At 45.2% G+C, this 7590-nt stretch overlaps 1 protein-coding gene across 1 annotated transcript in view; it reads right to left on the bottom strand.

Annotated features, from left to right (window-relative positions):
• The window catches only part of SV2C (synaptic vesicle glycoprotein 2C), a 148043-nt gene that overhangs the window by 71106 nt on the left and 69347 nt on the right, over positions 1 to 7590 (bottom strand). The window lies entirely within an intron of this gene.

The raw sequence follows: 7590 nt of genomic DNA, 5'->3' as shown, positions 1-7590 counted from the left end.
ACCTCAGTCTCAAACATAAAACCATGAAGTCTGAAGGGCAGACTTACAGTTTCCTTGTCTTAATTTTCTAGCTTCTCAGTTCTGGATTTTTCCACCCTCCCCTCTCTCCTGCCAAGCACTCCCAGAGTGCAGCATCAGACAACCCTCCCACCATGCACGACAGTCAAATTTCCGATTTTCCAAAGCCCCTCTGCTGTGTAGTTCTTCTGCTGTGAGCGACAGACCAACAACTCTCAGGTCACCGCAGCCCATCTTCTGCCCTGTCATTCTTCTGCCACGAGTCTCAGCCCCCGCTCAAACCATTACCATGTTGACAGGCTTTTCTTTGAGAAACGCCCAAGTGAATCTGATTTGGCTGGAGTTGAGTCTTAATAGCAGGGAAATTCTCCCTGATGGTGCGGCACCTAATGAATGCCTGACACGTTAAATAAATGCAACAGTCTGGATCCCTCCAGCAGCCCGCAAAGGCCACTGATACAATGCTTTAGAATTGAAATGTGAGCCACGGGCTAGAAAAAAAGGAGAGAGAAAGAAAACCCCAGAAGCCTGAGAACCATTTTCAATTACAATAATCTAGCAGTAGCTTAGCGATGACAAAACCCCAGGCAGTGGGAGAGCTACTTGTAATTCTGCTAGTCCACGTGACGGCTCTGACAGAGGTCTGAGCTGAGACGCCAAGGAACAAAATGAGCGCCCATCCCTTCAAGCCCAAAGCCAGAGCCACCACCAGGGTGGGAACCCATTCCTAAAAATGCCAATTCACAAAGGAGAAAAACGACCTTACAGCATAAGATTATTTAATAAAAATTGATCAGAACTGGAAGCGATCATCTCAACCAGCTGTGTGGTGGGGACTGACACCCCGGAGCGGGTCATTTATTATTGGGCTCTGTGACTCAATCCAGAAAACCCTCGCTGTGGGCCTGTCAGTGCCATGGAGGTTATAAACAGGAATAAGACTCCATCTCTGGCCTCAAAGGGTCCATAAATTGCTTAGAGTACTAAAGCAACTTATAATTGTGTTTTACTGCAGTTATGAAGAAAATCCTCTAAGGCAGAGGTGTGCACCTGGCACGAGGAGGGGGTGGGAGGGCACCCTGGCAAGGCCCTGGGTTAATGGTTCCTCCTGCTTGGTTCCTCTGGTCCCACCTTGGCGTGAGAAAGGGTGACATGCCCCATCCACTGCCTTTACTTCCTTTCTCTTCTCTCAAGGTGCCCCGCCTTCCGTCCACTGCATGACAGAGACTGTACCACTGGCGTGGAGCATCCTCAGCACAAACCATTTGTGACAGGGGGAAGACGATCCGGAGAGGAGCTGACCCTGCTGCTTGTTTACTGCTGCTGTCTTCTGCCTGGCCAGCCTCTAGGCAGAACAGGTTGCCCCATCATTTGATTTTATAATATCTGCTACATGAGATGATGCTTCTGAAAATCTTCATAAACCACCAAATGTAATTCTCATGTCAGGCGTCATCACCTGCCAGTCAGATGTCTGGCGTCCTGCCATCCCTTCTGGAAGGCCCCTGAAGTCCTCCTTTCCCCTGCATCAGGCTGCTGCCCAGGCTCTGCCCCTTCGGGCACCTCTGGGTCACCTCCAGCCTCTGACCAACCTAAGCTCTTGCTCCCTCTGGCTCCTGGGACTGTTTCCTCCCAGGGCCCAGCTCAACTCCCTTTGGTTTAAGGCACAACTGCTTCCCAGGTGCCCTATGGCCAGTGCCCATGGGAGTCCTGCCTGCATTTCTCCTAATTCTGAGAATCTTCCCCCAACTCTCAGAGAGGCTCTCAGAGAGACACTCTCCCTCCCTCACCATCCTCCTCCCCTCTTGGCCAGTGCAGCTCTGCTTGTCCTAAATCTGGCAGCTCCCTGGCCAAATCAGGCACCGACCTACAGAGGCATCTGTTTGGCCAACACAGCATTTTGAAAACTTTTTCAGTTAGTGGCCAACACTTAAACATTGGAGGATCATGGCAGATCCCCTTTAGAAACAGTTTAATTGTTTCTTATCAAGCTAAATACATACCAAACGACCCAGCAATCCCATTTCTAGGTATTTACCCAAGAGAAATAAAAACTTTGTTCATACAAAGATTTGTACTCAAATGTTCATAGCAACATTATTCATAATAGCCTCAAACTGTAGACAACCAAAAAGGTCCATCAACTGGTGAATGGATCAGCAAACTGCAGCCCACCCACACCGTGGACGACTGCTCAGCAGTAAGAAGGGATAGATTACCAAAATACCACCAGCACAGGTGAATCTCAAAAGCATTATGCCAAATCAAAGAGGCCAGACACAAACATCACACACAGTACCATCCCACTTATATGAAATTTTACAAAAGATAGGAAGCAGATCTTTGCTTACCGGGAGCCAGGGGTGGTGTGAGGGAATTGATGGCAAAGAAACTCGAGGGAAGTTTTGGGTGATGGAGCTGCTCCATATCTTGATTGGCATGGTAGGTACACAACCGTACACATTTGTCAAAGCTTGTCACTTAAAATTGGTGAATTTTATTGCATGTGGTATTAATTTCCTACTGCTCTACAACAAGATACTGCACACTTGGTAGCTTGAAACAACACAAATTATCTTACGGTTCTGGAGGTCAGAAGTCCAAAATGGGTCTCACTGCACTACAAGCAAGGTGTTGGCAGAGCCGCGTTCCGTACGTGGACTCTAGGGAAGAATGTGTTTCCTTGCATTTTCCAGCTTCTTGCAGGAGCCCACATTCCTTGGCTCGAGGCCCCGTCCTCCATCTTTGAAGCCAGCAACATTAAGCTGAGTCTTTCTCATACTGCCCCTTATCTGGTTCTCTCCTCCCTTTCCCTCTTTCAGTCTTAAGGACCCTTGTGATTAGATTGGGCACACCGGCTCATTCACCAGAACCTTCCTATTTTAACATCAACTGATTAGCAACCTTAATTTCAACTGCAACCTTAATTCCCTTTTGCTGTATAATTTAACATAATCACAGATTCCAGGGATTAGGGCATGGGCATCGATGGAAAGCCATTATTCCACCTACCACATGTGCAAATTATGTCCTTATGAGGATAAATAAAAAAATGGAGAGACTTCATATGAATATCCAGAATCCTGCCTTCTCCTGGGAAACCAGGTCTGGCCACACTGGGCTTCCGTATCTGTGTGGCTAGAATCTGCTGTGTGCAGCTCATAGCTGTGCACCCCGTAGAGAGGGTATGAGCTCTCTCATTTGCTTTTGTTCCCTCTTCTGCCTGCTTAATTTATTTATGTCACCTGCTTGGTCCCTAAGATATTTAAGTTGGCCATCTCAGTCAAACTGTCAAGCCAGACGAAACCAAGACTCCTTGGACTTTTCCTTCCTTCTGCCCGACTCCTCCCCTGCCCTCCGCCCAGCCCATCAGGCTGATGTATACCCGCCCTCTAACTAGTAACACCAGTTGTACATTAAAGAACAGAGTAGAACTCCAAGTGGCCCCAGCAAGGCTGAACTCCCAAATCCAGCACAACATTTAAGGAAAGGGCACTCTGAACCCACACGCTGGAACAGGGAGGCTGAGAAGAAACGCTTTTCATTCAGGGCTCTTGGTTGTTACCCAGAGCAGATGTTTCTCCATTCTCCCCCCTCAGCATGGGGCCAGGCACACAGCCGTTGTCCAATAAATGTTTGCCAAAGCTAAATTGCAACAGTACAGCCTCACCAGGTAATTTAAATGAAGGCTCAATCCTAGTTTGTTTAGCGGTAATGGAGGCAAAGTCTTAGAATCCACTTCTTCATCAGACCATTTAGGCAGAGAAACATATTTGTTCCACGGCCAATTTCCCAACCCATGCCAGCCATCTAATTAGCATGTGCTGCTAATCATTGAGAAGACAGGGCAAGGGATATACAAATGGCTTAAAAAGCTCACCTCTTCTACCACGGCTAGATTACAGAAGAGCACTTTCTTGTTTGATTAAGATCTATAGTGACCATCCCACTCTGCTCTAACCCACACTGTTTTCTTTCGTCATACTTTGCCTCCTTTGATTTTGCCGAATTTCAAGACTGACCACTGCCATCTCTCCGCCTCCCAGTTCTTAGGCTCACTGTTTTCCAACCTCTTTGCAAGTTTCCTGTCCAGGCCCCAACCGACTCCTGTTCATCTTGTACATTCCACAGTGTGACGGCAGCACAGCTGAAGGGCTCCTTTAAGATGGAGCATGGGAATGAGGAATCAGAGCATCACGCAATTCGATCTGTCCTCAAGTGGAAATATGCTCCAATGTTACATAAAAGACCAGGCACTTCCTAAAGAAGCAGCACCTTCCAAACTTGAGAAGGAGCCCTTTAGAAATCACTTCACTGCATAATTAGATTCCCCATCATGCTCTCAACCTCAAACTCTGTCCTGTTTAACAATCTGTTCTTCCAAGGCTCCATTCTAGGCAGTTAATTGTGCTTTTCAGGGAATTATATCGGTATCCTCAGTGTGGTCCAGTGGTGCTGAATGGCTGCATTGGCTAAGATGCCATACCCAGGGTCTCCTTGTATTCCCTTGAGACCCTCTAAAAGCAACTCAGGGCAAATCTACACTTGATTTCGACAGAGAGACAGCTGGATCAAATATAAACAGTAAGTCAGCCCATAAGAGAATAGGGACCTGCAAGGTCATTCAGCACCCATGCCTCTGCTGGTAGCTTATATAAAATATGTTTGGCTTAATCCTTACAAATGAGAGAATATTGTGTTTATAACAAACAGGTGGGTAGTTTCATAATTTCTCAACTTAACAATCTAAGAAAATTAAGGGAGTATTCCTTCTGGGGATCCCACTATGTGTATGGAAGAAAAATGATACCCAGGTTGTTCAACTTGCACCCTAAGATATGAGGGAAGCATTCTCAACCTTTCCACAAAACAGTAAGTCTCTCTTGCCCACTAAGCCAGGTCAATGTTATTCATGGAAACCTGGGGAATGATCATGACACTCAAACAAGTAACATTTTAGAAAGCAATGACTATTTTTATGTCCCTGCAGGTGAAAGTTAATTTAGAAGCACAGCAGTTAGTTACCAAGACTTGGTAATGGTGTTAATCATAAGCCTTGGATAGAGGATCTAATTAGGTTAACGATACATTCAGCCCAGCAAATGTATTTTCAGAACGTTCTTTTCAAAGAAATGCACATGTGCACGCGCACACACATGCATTTTGTCTGGTTCAGGATATAGAATATTCAGAGAAATGAGATGGGGAATTCTTATGGAATCATAAGCATATTGCAAGACCTTATTTTAGAGAGGAAACAGATCAGTGTTTTAAGTTAGGTGTGCAGTAGGTATCTAACAATAAAAACATTAGAAAAAATGAAAAACCTCCATTGCCTTCAAAGGGTGGGGGGTAATTCTAGTAACTGGAGGGCCCTTTGCTAAGATCACAATGGGTAGTTTTATGGACTGAACTGTGTCTCTCAAATTCATGTGTTGAAGCCCTAACCTCCAATGTGGCTGAACGTGGAGATAGGGTCTTTAGCAGGTAATTAAAGTTATGAGGTCATTAAGAGTGGGGCCCTGATGTAACAGGGGCTTTATAAGAAGAGAAAAAGAGAGAGATGCCCTCTTCCCTCCCCTTCTTCTCTGACTGCTCCCCGCCCATCGCCCCCCGCCACGAACACTGCAAGGTGTCCAGAAACCGACTCAGTTGGCATCTTGATCTTAGGCTTCCAGCCTCCAGAACTGTGAGAAACAGATTTCTGTTGTTTAAGCCACTCAGTTATGGCACTTTGTTGCCCAGGGTGGTCAGCCCGAGCAGACTAACACAGGTGGGGGGATGCAAGTTTGGAGCCAGAAGCTGGGCACAGCTTGACTTCTCTGCATAATCAGGAGAGTGGGGTGGGTAGTGCAGTCAGACTCCTGGGGGAAGGGGAGAGGAGCCAGTTAACTCACACGCTGTGTGGGGTGGAAGAGAGAGAAGATGTGATACTACCCTTGAGGGAAACACAAGTATCAAATGAGGATTGACCAGATGTGGGTTATAGAGTGTGTGATGTCAAAACCTCTCTGTCTCTTACGAAATCTTCAGCAAGATAATTTTTTAAGTAACAAAGAATTTTGCATGCGATTGGTTTCTCTTATGGCAAATGATGGAGGCTTAGGTCTCAGAATGCTTGGAAAGGGGCAATGGGAGCGTCACCCAGACAGATGAGGGGTGTTGCCATCTGGGCCACATATGCACACTGCAGAGATGGTTAAAATGGTTCCAGACAACATTCCAAGTCTGTGTTGCCCTTTGGGGAAGTTTCTTAGCTTTGTCATGTCTAGAGAACATTTTGAAAAAATGAGGATCGAAAGATTGCTTCTAATGTCTAATCTTCCATTTTCTATGTCACTTTGAGAAATGACTAACTTTCTGTGCAACAGGGTCTCCATTCAAAAAATGGGAATAACACTGTTGGGTTTTCTTCCACAATTATTAGAATTGTAAGATGATATATGTAAAAGTTACTTTTTAGGCCAGGTGCAGTGGCTCATGCTTGTAATCCCAGCTCTCTGGGAGGCCGAGGCAGGAGGATCACTTGAGCCTACCCTGGGCAACATAGGGAGACTTCATCTCTACAAAATAAGTAAATAATAAATAAAAATTCCTTTTTAAAAGGTGTTACTCATTTGTTTTCTACTTTTTACTTTGAATTGATTGTAGACTTACATAAAATTGCAAAGATGGTGCAGATAGCTCCCATGTACCCTTCACCCCGTTTCCCTCAAGAGTTAAACTTAGGCCGATGTGGTGGCTCACACCTGCAATCCCAGAACTTTGGGAGGCTGAGGCAGCAGGACTGCTTGAGGCCAGGGGTTAGAAACCAGCCTGAGCCACATAGTGAGACCCCCATCTCTACAAAAAATAATAAAAAAAAAATTAGCCGGGCATGGTGGTGCATGCCTGTAGTCCTAGCTACTGAGAAAGCTGAGGTGGGGGGCTTGCTTGAGCCCAGGAATTTGAGGTTATAGTGAACTGTGGTCATGCCCACCACACTCTAACCTTGGTGACAGAGTGAGACCCTGTCTCAAAAAGAAAAAATAGTTATTCTTATATAACTATAGTACAGTATCAAAAGCAGGAAACTCACATTAATACAATGTATATGTAAGTTCTATGTCATTTTCTCACATGTGTAGATTTATACCACTTTGGAAATCAAGACACTGAACTATTCCATTAACACAAGGTCCTCCCTGATGTGACTCCTGCAGAGTCACACCCACTCCCTCCCCCAACCCCTCCTAGCCCCTGCTAACAATTAATTTGTTCTCCATCTCTGTATTTGTCATTTCTAGAATGTTGTATAAAAATGTATTTTGAGATTGGCTTTTTCACCCAGCAAAATGCCCTTGAGGTCCATACAAGCTGTTGTTTCCATCGTTTGTTTCTTTTTATTGCTGAGTAGCATTCTATGCTATTATTCCATAGGATATTTTGGTTTTTTCCAGTTTGGGGCTGTTACAAATAAAGTTGTATGGACAGTCAGGTACAAGTTTTCGTGTGGACGTAAGTTTTCATTTCTCTGGAATAAATACCCAGGAGTGCAATTACTGGCTTATATGTCAGGTATATATTTAGTTT

Source organism: Lemur catta, chromosome 12 (assembly GCF_020740605.2).
Source record: "Lemur catta isolate mLemCat1 chromosome 12, mLemCat1.pri, whole genome shotgun sequence".
NCBI lineage: Eukaryota > Metazoa > Chordata > Mammalia > Primates > Lemuridae > Lemur > Lemur catta.
The sequence above is the reverse complement of the archived record's forward strand: the minus strand, read 5'-3'. Positions and strand labels throughout refer to the sequence as shown.